We start from the raw sequence: 15,522 nt of genomic DNA, 5'->3' as shown, positions 1-15,522 counted from the left end.
GGGTTTAGAATCCTCTTTGCTCCCCATGCTGCTTCCAGATTATTATTCCCAGGCCTATGAAGCCGATTCTCCCTGGCTAAACCACACTCTTCCTCTTTCCATTACTTTCTCATTCACTGACAGCTTTGCCACTAGGCTTAAAATCTTCCTTTCTACCCTTGGCCATCCTAGAAGCTTCCTAGGTATTTTCGTGTTCATTTGGAGAATTGATGAAAGTTTTGGCGACTTAGTTCTGTGTCATCATCAGTTCTACCTCTTCCACTCCATCTCAGTCACTTGCTCCCTCTCACAGTGTTATTCTGGGTCAAGTCATCAGTGTTCCTCCGTAATCACAGATTCAAACACTGAGTCAGTGACTACAATCTCCGGTTGTCCCAGCTGGCTACTAGTGTTTTTCATTCTTAGGACTTTTGGTCAAATGACACCTACAATTTCTCCTATCAATGATCCCTACAATTTCTTCTATCTTAACTGTTCATTTCTCAGCTTAGATTCCATGACTACCATTTCAAACTCAAATACTCTGGCAGATTGGTGCTACTCTAAATGCCCCAGAGAGGCTCTCAGCACTGCCTACCAACCTTACTCTGGCTCTTTAGCCTAAGCCCCTTCCAATCTCCAAAAACATGATTTCAGTTTTTCTGTTCAAAAGCTCTGATTTCTCTTTGTCTCTCTCATGCTCAGTTGATAACCTTGCCTTTAATACAGAAGAAGCCATTAGGCAGTAACTTCCCCACTTTCCTGACACCAAATTTATAAACCTACAAGGCATCCTGTCCTATTTCCCTCCTTTTAGAACAAGGGCACTATGGTAGCATATGTAGTAGTGGTTAAGGGTGCAGACTTTGTAGTCAGAACATTTGATTTCAAATCTGGACTCTTAATTGCCAACTGTGTCATTTTGTTTAACTTCTTCATGATTCATTTACCTTATCTATAGAATAAATGATACCTTATAGGATTGTTGTGAGGATTGAATATTGTAAGTGAAGGAATTACTTGTCATATAGGGTCTCAATGAGTCAGAATCGACTGGACGGCAATGGGCACTGTAAGTGCTTAATTATGACCAGTTATTACTAATTTCATTATTATTGTGACCTATGAAATTGTCCTACTGGTAAGTAAAAAGTGCTTAAGTATTGGCAGTTTTATATGGTTCAACATATTATAATGGATATAGTCCTGGGCAGACTCAACTCTTGGTCTTATTTCCTTCTACCTTTTCAGGCTCACATGATCAGTTATCTCCTTTCTCTCCTGTATCTTCAATTTTATTCATTTTATCTGATTCTTTGTACCACCATCTACTCACTCCCATTTAAATTAATAACTAAAAATGATTGAATAAATGAATAATTCCTACGTATCAATCTTCTTCCAAGACCTTTCACAGCGAAACCTCTCTGGCTTCTTTCTCTATGCCCAGCTCTACCTCCTTCCCACCCCATTTTTTTTTTTAAAGCTCATTTGAGAGTACAGTGTTATCCAAAGTAGGAGACTATTCCTTTCTTCTTTTATTTTTAATTTATTGTGCTTTAGGTGAAAGCATAAAAATCAAGTCAGTCTCTCATACAAAAATTATAAACACCTTGCTGTGTACTCCTAGCTGCTCTCCTCCTAATGAGACAGCACATTCCTCCTCTCCTCCCTGTATTCCCTGTGTCCATTCAACCAGCTCCTGTCCCCCTCTTCCTTCTCGTCTTGCCACCAGACAGGAGTTGCCCACATAGTCTCAAGTGTCTACTTGAGGCAAGAAGCTCATTCCTCACCAGTATTATTGTCTATTTTATAGTCCAGGCCAATCCCTGTCTGTAGAGTTGGCTTCAGGAATAGCTCCACTCTTGGGCTAACGAAGGGTCCAGGGACCATGACCGTCCTCTGGTCTCAGCCAGACCATTAAGCCTGGTCTTTTTACGAGAATTTGAGATCGGCATCCCACTGTTTTCCTGCTCCATCAGGGATTCTCTGTTGTGTCCCCTGTCAGGGCAGTAATCGGTGGTAGCCAGGTACCATGTAGTTCTTCCAGTCTGAGGCTGGATGTAGTCTCTGGTTTATGTGGCCTTTTCTGTCTCTTGGGCTCATCTTTACCATATGTCTCTGGTGTTCTTCATCCTCCTTTGCCCCAGGTAGGTTGAGACCAATTTATGTATCTTAGATAGCCACTTGCCAGCATTTAAGAACCCAGATGCCTCTCACCAGAGTGGGAAGCAGAATGTTTTCTTAATACATTTTGTTATGCCAATTAACCTAGATGTCCCCTGAAACCATGGTCCCCAGCCTCCCATCCCTGCTGCTCTGGCCTTCAAAGCATTTGGTTGTTTGTATTCAGGAAACTTCTTTCCTTTTGATGTAGTCCAGTTGTTCTGACTGTCCCTGTGTTGTGTGTTGCCCTTCCCTTCACCTAAAAAAATTTATATTTACTATCTAGTTAGATATCTCACTCCCTCCCAATCATAACCATCAAAGAATATTTTCTTCTGTGTTTAAACTTCATCTGGAGTTCTTGTAATAGTGGTCTCATACAATATTTGTGCTTTTGCAATTGACTGATTTCACTCAGCATAATGCCTTCCAGATTCCTCCATGTTATAAAATGTTTCACATATTCATCGTTGTTCTTAATCATTGCGTAGTATTCCATTGTGTGAATACACCATAATTTATCCGTTCATCTGTTGATGGGCACCTTGGTTGCTTCCATCTTTTTTCCTATTGTAAACAGTGCTGCAGTGAACATGGGTGTGCATATATCCGTTTGTGTGAAGGCTCTTATTTCTTTAGGGTATGTTCCAAGGAGTGGAATTGCTGGGTCATATGGTAGTTCTATTTCTAGCTTTTTAAGGAAGCACCAAATTGATTTCCAAAGTGGTTGTACCATTTTACATTCCCACCAGCAGTGTAGAAGTGTTCCAGTCTCTCTACAAACTTCTCCAACATTTATTATTTTGTGTTTTTTGGATTAATGCCAGCCTTCTTGGGGTGAGATGGGTTCTCATTGTAATTTTGAGCATATTGTCTAATAGCAATAATGACCGGGAGCATTTCCTCATGTATCTGTTAGCAGCCTGAATGCCTTCTTTGGTAAAGTGCCTGTTCATATCCCTTGTCCATTTTTTAATTGGGTTATTTGTCCTTTTGTTGTTGCATTTTTGCAGTATCATGCAGATTTTAAAGATCATGTGCTGATCAGAAATGTCATAGCTAAAAATTTTTCCCTATCTGTAGGTAATCTTTTTACTCTTTTGGTGAAGTCTCTGGATGAGCATAGCTGTTTGACTTTTAGGAGTTCCCAATTATTTAATTTCTCTTCTAGTGTTTGTACATTGTTAGTAATGTTTTGTATACTGTTTATGCCATGTATTAGGGCTCCTAGCATTTTTCTTCCATGGTTTTTATCGTTTTAGATTTTATATTTAGGTCTTTGATCCATTTTTGAGTTCGTTTCTGTGCATGGTGTGAGGCATGGGTCTTGTTTCATTTTTTTGCAGATGGATATCCAGTTATGACAATACCATTTGTTAAGCAGATTGTCTTTTCCCCAATTAACAGACTTTGGGCCTTTGTCAAATATCAGCTGCTCATATGTGGATGGGTTTATGACTGAATTCTCAATTCTGTTCCATTGGTTTATGTATCTGTTGTTGTACCAGTACCAGGCTGTTTTGACTACTGTGGTAGTATAATACTTCTTTCTTCTTAACAAACACTTTTCATTTGGCTTCTTTGATCATACTCTTGATTAACTATATCTAACCATTTCTTCTCAACCTCCTTTGCCATCTCTTTCCAACTCTTCCTGTCCTTTAAATGTCAAATTTCACTGTAGCTCAGTACTGTGATCTCTTTTCTCTTTACAACAGTGCCCCTCAAAGTGTCATTACTGGACCAAAAGCATCAGCATTACCTGGGAACTTGTTAGAAAAGCAAATTTTCAGGCCCAAATTCAGATCTGTCGAATCAGAAACTCTGGGGTGGAGTCCAGCAATCTATGTTTTAACAAGTCCTCAGATGATTCTTATGCATGCTAACATTTGAGAACCACAGATCTATACCTCCTACCTAGATGCTCAGCCATTCCAATGGTTTTAATTACTACTTATCTATTAGCTCTCAAAGTTACATTGCTGGCCCATATTTCTCCTCTGTTCTATTCAGATGTCTTACAGACACCTCACACTTAATGCATCTAACATAGAGCTCATAATCTGCACACCTGAGCCTACTTGAGTGTTCAAGATTTCAATAAGGGATAACACCCTCCTCTCAGATGTTCAAGATCAAAACCTTTGAGTCATCTTTGACTTGTTCCTTTCTTTTATACACCACAGTTGTACATTTTACCTTTTAAGTAATTTTCCATTCTATTCACTTCTTTCCATTTCCACCATTACCACATATTATGGATTGAGTTGTGTCCCCCAGAAATATGTGTCAACTTGGGTAAGTCATGATTCCCACTACTGTGTGATTGTCCACCATTTTGTGATCTGATGTGATTATCCTATGTGTTGTAAATCCTAACCTCTATAGTGTTAATGAGGCAGGATTAGAGACAGTTATGCTAATGAGGCAAAACTCAATCTACAGAATTAGGTTGTATCTTTTTGGGGGGGGGAGAAAAACAAAATTTGATTTCATGCTTCAAATTCTTATACACACATTAAAAATAATAATAATAAAAACCAAACCAATTGCCATACAGTCGATTTTGACTCATAGTGACCGTATAGGACAGAGAAGAACTGGCCCATAGAGTTTCCAAGGAGCCCTTGGTGGATTTGAACTGCCAACCCTTTGGATAGCAACCATAGCACTTAACCACTATGCCACTAAGGTTTCCTACATACATTAAGTACTATATAAATTTGTCTTTAGGATAGCAATATTAGACTTGGACAATATTATTTCATCTGGATTTATTTGGAGAGATACAACTTAGCCATTTTGCTTATAAACATCAAAAGAGCTGTCAAATTAGAAAATATGGCCTTTGCCATCAGAATTTTGAAATTAACCTCCCACCACCACTTTTTTCTTTTAACTTGCTATTTAATTAACTTATCATTTGGCATTTACCTTTGAGGTAGGTAAAACGTGTTGTATATCAAGATACTATTTAAAAAGTTACATATTTTGCATAAGTGGTCCCCTTGGATTGCAATTATTCATGACAACAAAAATACGCTGGCATTGCACAGTAAACTTTACTAGTATCTTAAAAAAAAAAAAAAAAAAAAAAAACCCGTTGCCATCAAGTCAATTCTGACTCGTAGTAACCCTATAGCACAGAGCAGAACTGCCCCACAGGGTTTCCAAGGAGCGCCTGGTGGGTTTGAACTGCTGACCTTTTGGTTAGCAGCCATAACATTTAACCGCTATGCCACCAGGGCTTCCACTAGTACAAAAACTGGTGAAAGCCAAAATGAATCTTAAAGGTTGGAGAGACCCTTTAGTAGTTCCTCTTTTTGGGGCTTATGGAAAAAAAAATAGTCCTGTACTGCATTTCACATCTCTTTAAAGTAGTAAGTATTTTAGCAGCTTAAACCTTTTTCATTATAAGACTTCTTACATTAGAATTTACTTTGAAATATAGTTTACAACTAAATCAATTATAACATACATACACTTGCACTTTAGCACAATGGCAAAGTTTAAAAACAAGCTATTTTGAACTTTTAAAATTAGGCCATAGTATAAAAATGTCCATGGCATTACATTCAGCAAATTCATACTAAAATAGTCTATTTTTGTAGGATAAAGGCCAACAAAACTTTATATATGCTAGAAGTTTATTACATGTATTTACATGGCTCTTACTTTTCTAGGTGCTTAAGACTTTCACATTCTACAATCTTCCCACTTTAAGCAGGTTTTACAGGGATGATTTGAGGCCAGATCACTGTCAATAGCTTGTAAAGTGGTATAATACAAAAATGTATTTTGAACACTATTCGGTGACCACCAAATACTGTGTGTGTATAAAAAATGGTTTTGGTGCATTTATTAGCAGACACCGACCCACTGCATGTAAGAAACAGGGCTGTTGGGTATACTGTGCCTCATTGTAATAAGCCCCTAGTGCCCTTTCCACATTCACCACTGTAGAATTACTAAAATGCAAGGATTCATTAAGAAAAATTCACCTTTTTTTTTCTTTTGGCAGTACATCAGGTTGGCATATTACTGATTAGGTGTTTCTAGGACATTAAACTTTCAAATGTTCAACTAGTTCTCAACCCTTGTCTGTCTCAGCTAGATACTTGTAATCTGATTTCCTAGTTTTCAACAAGTAAACCTACTGATCCATGAATGATAATCTTAAATTAGTATTTTCCCCAACAAGCAATAGAAAAAGTTGATTTCTTTACTGCTCACCAAATCTAAACTGGGATGGTTTCACATAAGAAGAGTTAGTCAAATGAGATCACAATACCAAAATCACATAAGAGTTAGTCAAATGAGATCACAATATCAAGTACAATTATTAATATTTAGTAATTTTAAGTTGCACTGATATGATCATTACATCACAAAGTGCATAATACATAAAACAAGCAAGAAGTTTAATCATGTTTTCCTTATTAATCAGCAGTTTTATACAAATAGACTAATTCCCTAGTGAACTTGTTTCAGAACCATTGACTGTTCTTTAGGATGACACCTAAATTTAAACATTGGTACTTCATCTTATTTTATACCTGTACGTTAAGTAAGGTTTTAAATTGAAATGTCATTATTTCTTTATCAGAAGGATTAAAGGATACAGGAACCCAATGGCTTCAAGGTTTAGGAAGAACACTTGGTGATGGTGGTTCACTAATTTGACTCCAGCATAGTTTTGATTAGTTTGAGACTTAAGTAAGCTGGGGCTTGATAAGCTAGAGTTCCAATTTTGATTATTTGGGAAATATACTTTGTTCTTCCCCCCGTTTTGCATGGCCTGCAAAGCAACTCTTAGTGGGTTATAACCATGTCCTCTTTCATTTTCTTGTGAACAATCTTCATGTGGGAATTCTGATTCTTGATCTTCTGTCTATTAAGCTGTAGTGGTTCTTATTAACATTTCTAGATTGGGGGACTGGAATGTTATACCTCTGTCCACCATTAATCTTCAGCTTCTTTGCCATCTTTCAGTCTGCTTTTCAGATTGCAGGATTTCCACTACCTGTCTTCTTCCTTGTTGCCAATCCCAGGATAATAGGTGCTGCTTCCTGATCAATCCTACCCTTTGTCTAAATACAGAAGTTTTCATGGGTCGATCTGCTGAATTAAGCCTGGGAGTTGAGACCAACATCTGAGTCTCTTCGGCATGCAAGCTTGAGAGAAGTCCTAGTGACTTCAAGCTTGGAACTACAGCAGTGGTGGCTCTACGTGAAGTTGAAACCTCCTTCCTCTTCCAGGGAGAGATGAAGCACTGAACAAACAAAGCCCACGAGTACCAACGAGGTAGCTAACGACCACGCCGATGTCTCCAATCTGACAAGAATTAGGATGTATCTTGAGTCAATCTCTTTTGGAGATATAAAAGAAAGAAGGAAGCAGAGAGGAGAGGAACCACATGCCACCAAGAAAGAAGTGCTGGGAGCAGAGTGGATCCATTGGACCTGGGGTTCCTGTGCTGAGAAACTCCTAGACCAGGGTAAGATTGATGACAAGGACTTTCCTCCAGAGCCAACAGAGAAAGAAAGCCTTCCCCTGGAGAGGTGGCACCCTGAATTTGGACTTCTAGCTTCTGAAACTGTGAGAGTAAATATCTCTTTGTTAAAGCCATCCACTTGTGGTATTTCTGTTATGGCGGCACTGGAAAACTAAGACACCTATTTTAAACTTATACTATCTCACTTGGGTAATACACTGTCTTCTTAACAGGTCTTTCTTCAATCACTATTTCTTCCAACCCTTTATTCTCCGTGTTTTGTTTTTAATGTAAATCGGTACCAGGTGATACATCCATATCACCTTATGTTTTGCATCATTTAAGATGCTTTTGTCTTCAGTTAAGAGAAAAACCTATCCTAAATGCCTCAAACTATAAGGAAATACATGATTTTACAAAACAAATCCCAAGGTAAGGTAGATCCAGAGCTGTTTGGTTTGGCCTCTCATTGGCATTATCAAGGACCCAGCCTTCTGCCAATCCCCTGGAGGAGCCATTATAGTCTCACTGTAGAGTGTAGTTCACATTATAGTCTCTGTAGTGTGTAGTGTACAACTTGCACTGCTGTTAGTGGAAGCCCTATGTAGTAAAAAGCAGGACCATGGATATGATGTGGTCAAGGACCTGAGAGGGTTAGATGAATCCTGTACATGGATACTGAAACCACCAACAATGGTGGCAAGAATGTAAGTAAAGAGAAGGTCAGAAAGTCAGGAGCTAAAATCTTCAATATACAAGAAGTGACCAGGAAAATGGTAGATGACTCCAACATACTGAGGTAGTAAAAAAAAAAAAAAGGTACAAAATTAAGGCAGTGTTCAATGGAGCTGGATTTTTAGGAAGGAGAGAGGAATCATGAACTCGTGGCATTAACGCGTAGTGAGGAGAGCATGAATCCCACCTTTAGATTCACTAGTACAGGCGGTTGTAGCCATTATGTGAGAGGGCTGTAAAGGAAGCTATGTCCTTAGGAAACATCCAGTTTTTCAAGTGACAACCATAGTCACATTCAGCTGTAAGGGAGGTTGGGAAATGGGCTCTGTGCTCAGATAAAAATCAGGGCTCCAATTACTCTGGAAGAAGGAGAGAATAGATATTGTGGAACAATAGCAATCTCTGCTACATGTACTGTCTGCCCCACTGTTTCTTATTTGTTAGCAGAATTTAGGAGGACGTAACGTGGCTGCTCTTAGCATCTGGCATTGTAATTGAAATCATCACACCTTGCTTCTTGAACTAATAGATACACAAAAAGTTTCACATAACTAAAACTAAGTAACAGAACATTGGAGAAAATGTGCTGATGTCTTTCCAGAAAGAAATTTTAGAGGCAGCATTCTCAAGTATAGGGAGAGAAATTATTTGTACTTCTTGTACCGTAAGGGAAGAAAACCCCTCTGTCTTCTTATAGTTTCATTTCTAGCAATTAGTACAGTACTTAGCACAGAGGAAGTATTTAGTTGATTAAGTAAAAGTAGCTTGACCTACTCTAAGAAGACTTTTTATTTTATTTTAAATTTAAGGTTGTGTCTATTAGTGGAGCGTATACAAGCCGTGGGTAAGAACTTGGGTTAGAGCCCAGATCCATCATTTTCTATTGGAGTGACCTTGAGTAAATTATTTAACCTCTTTGAGCTTCAGTTTTCTCATCTGTAAAATGAGGATATTATGAGCACCTTTCCAGGTTAGTACATGTAGATATCTACTTCATTATTTTTAATGACTGTGTAATTCCATTTTATGAATATTTGTTAGTGAATGAACTATTCTTCACTTGTTATTTAGATGATGATGATGAGGAGGAGGTTGCTATTTTACAATGCTGCAAAAAAAGACGAGTATAAAACAAGCAACATTGAAATGAATAAAGCAACGTGTACAAAGGTAGAAGTATTATCTAAACCCAGTGCCGTCGAGTCCTGGAAATATGAACAGAAGGTTAAATTCTTAGAATTGGTATTGATGGATCATAGAGTATATATGTTTTAACTTTTAATTTTTCAGTTGATTTTACTTGATATTACCAAAGATATAACTCCCAGCAACAGTCTTTTAAAATTTATCCTCACCCTTGCTAATCCTGATAATCTTATATGTATCTAATTTTGGTATCATTTGCATTTCTTTAATTATTAGTGAAATTGAGTACCTTTTCATATGTTAATGGACTATATTATTTCTCTCTGAAATTTGCATTTTTAATGATTTAGAGTGTTATTTTTTTTTATTAGGGATATTAACTATTCATGTTTTAGGCATCATTTGTCATAATTTTGTTTATAGCTGGTTTCACAATATAAAAAGATGTATAAATTTATGTAATCATGTCTGTCTATTTATTCCTCTATGTCTTCTGGGTTTGAATTTTTCTTAGAATGATCTTCTTTCCAGCCCAGACTTCTCTTCTGAATTCTAGACTGGAATATCTAACTGCCTACATGTCACCTCCACTCATCTGTGCAGTTGACGCATCAAATCTAATATGCCCAAAACTGACCTTCTGATCTTCAGCCCAAATATGCGCTACACACAGCTATCCCTATCTCTGTTGATGACAACGGGCCCGTGCTCATGGAATTGACTAGTTGTACCATGTTCTGTATCATCTTGAAGCAGCTGGCTTGACAGAATAGTCTTCAGAACTGTCAGAAAATAAATGTCTATTCTTTAAAGCTACCCACTTGTGATATATCATTATGGCAGCACTAAGAAACTAAGACAGTATACTATAGGCTTCAAAGTCATCTAGTGTTGGGCTGCTGTTACCCTATGGTTAATGCGGAGCCTGAGTTACAATAGGGTTTATCTCAGTGTTTCTGCTCCTTCCCTGAGAATTCAGCTATTCCTACACACTTGCCACAACAGAGGCCTCTCTCCTTGCTTTTATTCCTCTCTTTGGTGGTAGACTTACGTTGCTTGTTAATTAGTACTGGGCTTATGGTAGGAGCAAACTAGCTTCTTCTGTTGTCCTTGTCCAACCTCAGTCCTAGGCAAGCAGTGCTTACCTAGCCTTGGGGTGGCACTGCCCTGTATTCCTCCCCCTCCATCTCCTGGGAGCTAAACTCTGCTCTTTATATGTGTTCAGTCTTGGGTGGGAGTTTTTTACCTCTTCCTGGTGGTAGTAGACATCTGCTTGGTGTTGGTGTAGGATCTTTGGCCCATGACACTTTTCAGTCCTTCTCCTAGGGATAGAGGATTTTTGCTTACTCCTTTTCCAGAAATGATGGCTCTTTGTCTGTTTTCTGGAGACAAAGGGCTTGCTGCTCCTTCTCCATAGCCTAAGACTTTTGCTTTGTAGAAGAGAAGGGTGTAGGGAGTTGGCAGAGCATTTTGAGTGTCTCCTTATAGTGCTGTTCCCTTCCTGCACACCTGCTCCAATAAGGGAGTCCCTTTCCAGTCTGTCACCCTGCCTCCAATCTTTCTTCTGAGCACTCAGTGGAGAGTTGTGAAAAACAGTTTGCAAGTGAGCGTAAATTCTCTTAGTCCTAGGTTCCCAGCTATTTCAACTGACATACTAACCAACATCTGGCATTTAAGCATTTGTTAAAATTTTAGCTGAATTCTTCTTACCCACTTCTGTTGTTGCTAGCATAGCAACACTTCCTCTCTGCTGTACCAAATGTGGATCTGTTTGTGTATTCCATCTCTCCTTTGAAGTGTTTGTCCTTCTTTGGAATTCAGTACACATGGTTGCCATGAGCAATTCTCTGATTTGCCCAAGAAAAGTTATCATTTTATAGATTATTTGACTTTTTCTCATTGTTAAGGTAGAAGTGACATTTTTGCATCTTTTTATTTCCTAGGCAGAAGCCCAGGGTTATAAAGATGAAATAAACACAGTATTACTCATTGAACTCCTTTGTCAGTTGCTATAATAAGCGATTTATAAACATTTATTCTCATTTTCCCAGCAACATCAAATGCTAGGTATTATTGTTCCCATTGTATATATGAAACAACAAGCTTTTTCCAGAGGCCAGAAAGTAAGTTCCAGAATAAACATTCACACCTAATTTTGTCTGTCTCTAAAGCTCAAAGTTTGTTCTTTCCTCTACTCATTGTTGCCCGTGGAACCAAAGAGCTAAAGATAAAATGGAGAAGTTAATAAAAACAATCATGTACAGTGGTATAAGTGATATTATAGAGGTAAACCCAGGACTTAGAGAAAAAAAGGAGGGGTATCCAAACTGAGAGGATCAGGAAAGTCTGCCTAAGGAGGTGATTTCTAGAATGTTTCTTGAGGGATGAGAAGATGATAGCACCTGATAGGGAGGCACCAGGTTTTAGAGGCAGTAGGATAGAAGTCCTAGCAGTAGTGTCCTTTGTTCAGTATCCTTGCATGAACTCTGCTATCTGTGTTCACCAGTAGTTGGACTTGGCTTGGGGGCAGATTAGAAACATAATTTGGGTATTGTGGTTTGGGTATTGTTTTTGGCTGCTTTGCCTTTAGGCCTGATTCTGTAGCTTTCCCATAGATTCTGTGAACTATCTACTATCCATTAATAATTTCATAGTTTGCTTAACTGAGCTGGAGTGGGTTCTCTAGTCTATATTTAAGAACACTGTCTGAAATAGGGGCATTCCAGGTAAAGGGAACAGTTAGCAAAACTTAGAAGGGAAAGAACATGAAGCATTCTGGGAATGGGAACTGTGAGTAATATGGTGTTCTTGGAGTGGAAGACAAGTGAGCGAAGACACTGGAGATGTTGGCAGAGCTCATATAATGAACATTAAGTTATTTTAATCAGGAAGGTAATAGGATCATGCTTGCATTTTAGGAAAATCACTTTGGCAGCCATGTAGGGAATAGATTAGAGGTGTATATGAGACAAGAAGCAGGGAGATCTATTATCAGACACTTGTAGTAACAACAGTGAGAAATGATGAGTCCCTGAACTTATTGTAGATGAACAGCATGGGACAAAGTAAGGAGATAGGAGGATTTTAAGATATTATTGAATGTATGAATGGGGAAGAAAAAGGTTTCCCATCTTTCTGAGTTGGGAGATTAGGTAGTAGTAACATTCACTGAGACAGGGAATACAAGAGGATTTAGAGATATAGAGTGAAAGTTAAGGAGTTTGGATATGTTGCAATTAAGAGGTCAAAAAGCTATATCCATGAATTGTCTATCCCCAAAATATATGTTGAAATAAACCCTGGTGGCGTAGTGGTTAAATGTTATGGATGCTAACCAAAAGGTCCGCAGTTCAAATTCGCCAGTCGCTCCTTGTAAACTCTATGGGGCAGTTCTACTCTATCCTATAGGGGTGCTATGAGTTAGAATCGACTCACTGGCAAAAGGTTTGGTTGGTTTGGTACCTGTACAGATGACTTTGTTTGGAAATAGGGATTTTCTTTTTTTCTGTTAATGCATTCATACTAGAGTAGGGTGGATCCTAAACCTAATCACTTCTGGGATGTGAAAATAGCAGAATAGGCACAGAGACACACACAGTGAAGATAGATGATGGAGACAGACACATCTACAAGTCTAGGAATGCCAAGGATTGCTAGCAGCTACTAGAAGCTGAGATAGACAAAGAAGGACCTCCCTAGAGCTACATCCTGAATTCAGATATCTGACCTCCTGAACTCTGAGAAAGTAAATTTCTGTTTTTTAAAGCCTGAAAAAAAAAAAAAGAAAGAAAGAAAGAAAAAGAAAAAAGAGAGAGAGAACTACCCGGCAGACAATTGGATGTGTAGTCGGAATGGAAGGTAACAATTTCTGAGTTAATATTGTATAGGTTATTATAGAAGTCTTGATGATGGTGAGATCAACCACATGGAAAATATTCTGAGAGAAGAGGACAAAGAATACTACTCTGAGAAATTTCCACATTTAAGTTGGAGGAAGAGGGAACATAAAATAAATTGAAAAGAAATAAACAGAGGTCTAGGGGGAAAATAACAGTATCATCCGTGCCAGTACATAAAGAGATCAATTGGTTTAGTTTTATATTGAAAGTATTTATTTAATATGACAACAAGGTGCTTATTGCGGACTTTGGGGAGAACATTTGGGGAAACGATGGAGTCAAATAGGAGGGCTAAAAAGGGGCCCAAGGCCTCTCATTTCAGTGACCAGGTTTGAAAAGAAGAAGAGAATCGGATCATCATCTGGTGGAAGATGAGAAAATGGATGACTATAAGATATACTGCTTTCCATTGGTGAGCATGACTTGAATAAAACAGAATGGAATAGAAGCCAAGACCAATTAGGACATCAAGGAACTGCAGAGCTAGGAAAGTGCTAAGCATCTACATTGACCTTGAATTTGCCCTGGAGGATGCTTGAACTTGGAATGCACAGGAAAAATAAGTCAAATGCCAAAGTTGTTGACCAATGTGGGGCAATGACAAAGAAATCAGCAGACAAAATGGACAAGTAGGCAGTCTGTTTTGATAGTATAGTTAGATAATAAATCCCTCAAAGATGAGGGATTTTTATATATGGAGTTAGAGGTATAATTTAAGGATTGCCATTCCTTTTCCTTCTAGGTTCACGGTATTATCAGGAGGTAGGACAATGCCTGGAGAGATGTTGAGGATATGAGAAGTTTCTTTACTTTGGATTGAGGGCAACAGGGAGAATAGTGGTTAGATCAGGGAGAGAGGGAAGCAGTGGGAAGATGAATGGGAAGATGGGTGATAAGTGCAGAAGAGTAGTGGGAAGAGAATATGGGACAAGACAGAAGAGAGATAACTGGGGTGATTTTGATGTGGGACGGTGACCGAGGATTACACAGCTGTAGGCCTAGTGGGTTGAGCCTCAGTGTTTCAAGTGAAGTTAAATATCAACAGTTCTTGTACATATCCAAGGCGTTTATATATTCTGGAGGTCTGCTTGACCTTCCAACTTTTCACATTCAGATAAAATGGAGTAAACCTTCATTCTTTCTCATATGGAAGGACAAATCTAAACCTGGATTTCTACAAATTTCTGTGCAGGGAGAGTTATTAGGGTTATTTCTAGCCTGGTATCAACCCAAGCATGGTTGCCTCCTTGATTGCCTCCTTCAAAGCAGTCACAAATACAGTCTGTGGCATGTAGGAAAACTTAAACTGGAGGTATGTAGATCATGGGAAGGGAAACACGTTAAACATTACACACCCAACAAACGTAAACATCACAAGTCAGACATTCCTGTACCTAAAAGTCCTTGTCCAACCAGGAGAACCTTACTGGCCTTTCACCCAGTCCTCTGCTTTTGCCTATCTCCTTTTCCATTATCTTTTATTTTTCTCTACTCCTCTATTCACTTCTTCTCCCAAAGAAAATAAAATCAAAGCAAGATAAAAAACTAAACAAACCGGGAGGGGGCCAAGATGGCAGGCTAGGTGGACGCTTCCGCAGATCCCTCTTGCAACAAAGACTCAGAAAAACAAGTGAATCGATCACATACATAACAATCTACGAACTCTGAACAACAAACACAGACTTAGAGACGGAAAACAAACAAATACGGGCAGACAGCGACTGTTTTCAGAACTAGGAGCCAGCGTACCAGGCAGGTGACCTTCGGAGCCCGATCTGGGGCAGAGCCCAGGGGGGCAGACGGCACAGACAAGGGACCCAGCCCTACCCCCCCGAACCCATCCTGGGAGGAAGTCTAGCTGGTTGGCACGGGCGGCGTAGCGGCGCAGTCGGTGGGAGAAGCACCCAGGAGGCAGTGACTGATCTTGGAGCGGGGAGAGCAGCGTCCCACCTGGGGAGCCGTCCCGTCGGGAGTTTGGCGGGAAGCAGGCGTGGCACGAGCGGGGGGATCAGATATATTTCCCTAAAGCGACCCCGGGGCGGGGCCCACACGTTCGTGCTGGGGATGCCCACCCAGTTCACGCGATCGGTGTGGCACACCGAA

At 39.2% G+C, this 15,522-nt stretch overlaps 1 pseudogene; it reads right to left on the bottom strand.

Annotated features, from left to right (window-relative positions):
* Nucleotides 1-6,066: 6,066 nt before the first annotated feature.
* LOC111752119 (proline-rich nuclear receptor coactivator 2-like) lies at nucleotides 6,067-7,297 on the bottom strand (annotated as a pseudogene).
* Between the last annotated feature and the right edge of the window lie 8,225 nt (nucleotides 7,298-15,522).

The sequence above is a fragment of the Loxodonta africana genome, chromosome 7 (assembly GCF_030014295.1).
Source record: "Loxodonta africana isolate mLoxAfr1 chromosome 7, mLoxAfr1.hap2, whole genome shotgun sequence".
NCBI classification, from domain to species: domain Eukaryota; kingdom Metazoa; phylum Chordata; class Mammalia; order Proboscidea; family Elephantidae; genus Loxodonta; species Loxodonta africana.
Note: the sequence above shows the minus strand (reverse complement) of the source record. Positions and strands in the feature narration are given on the sequence as shown.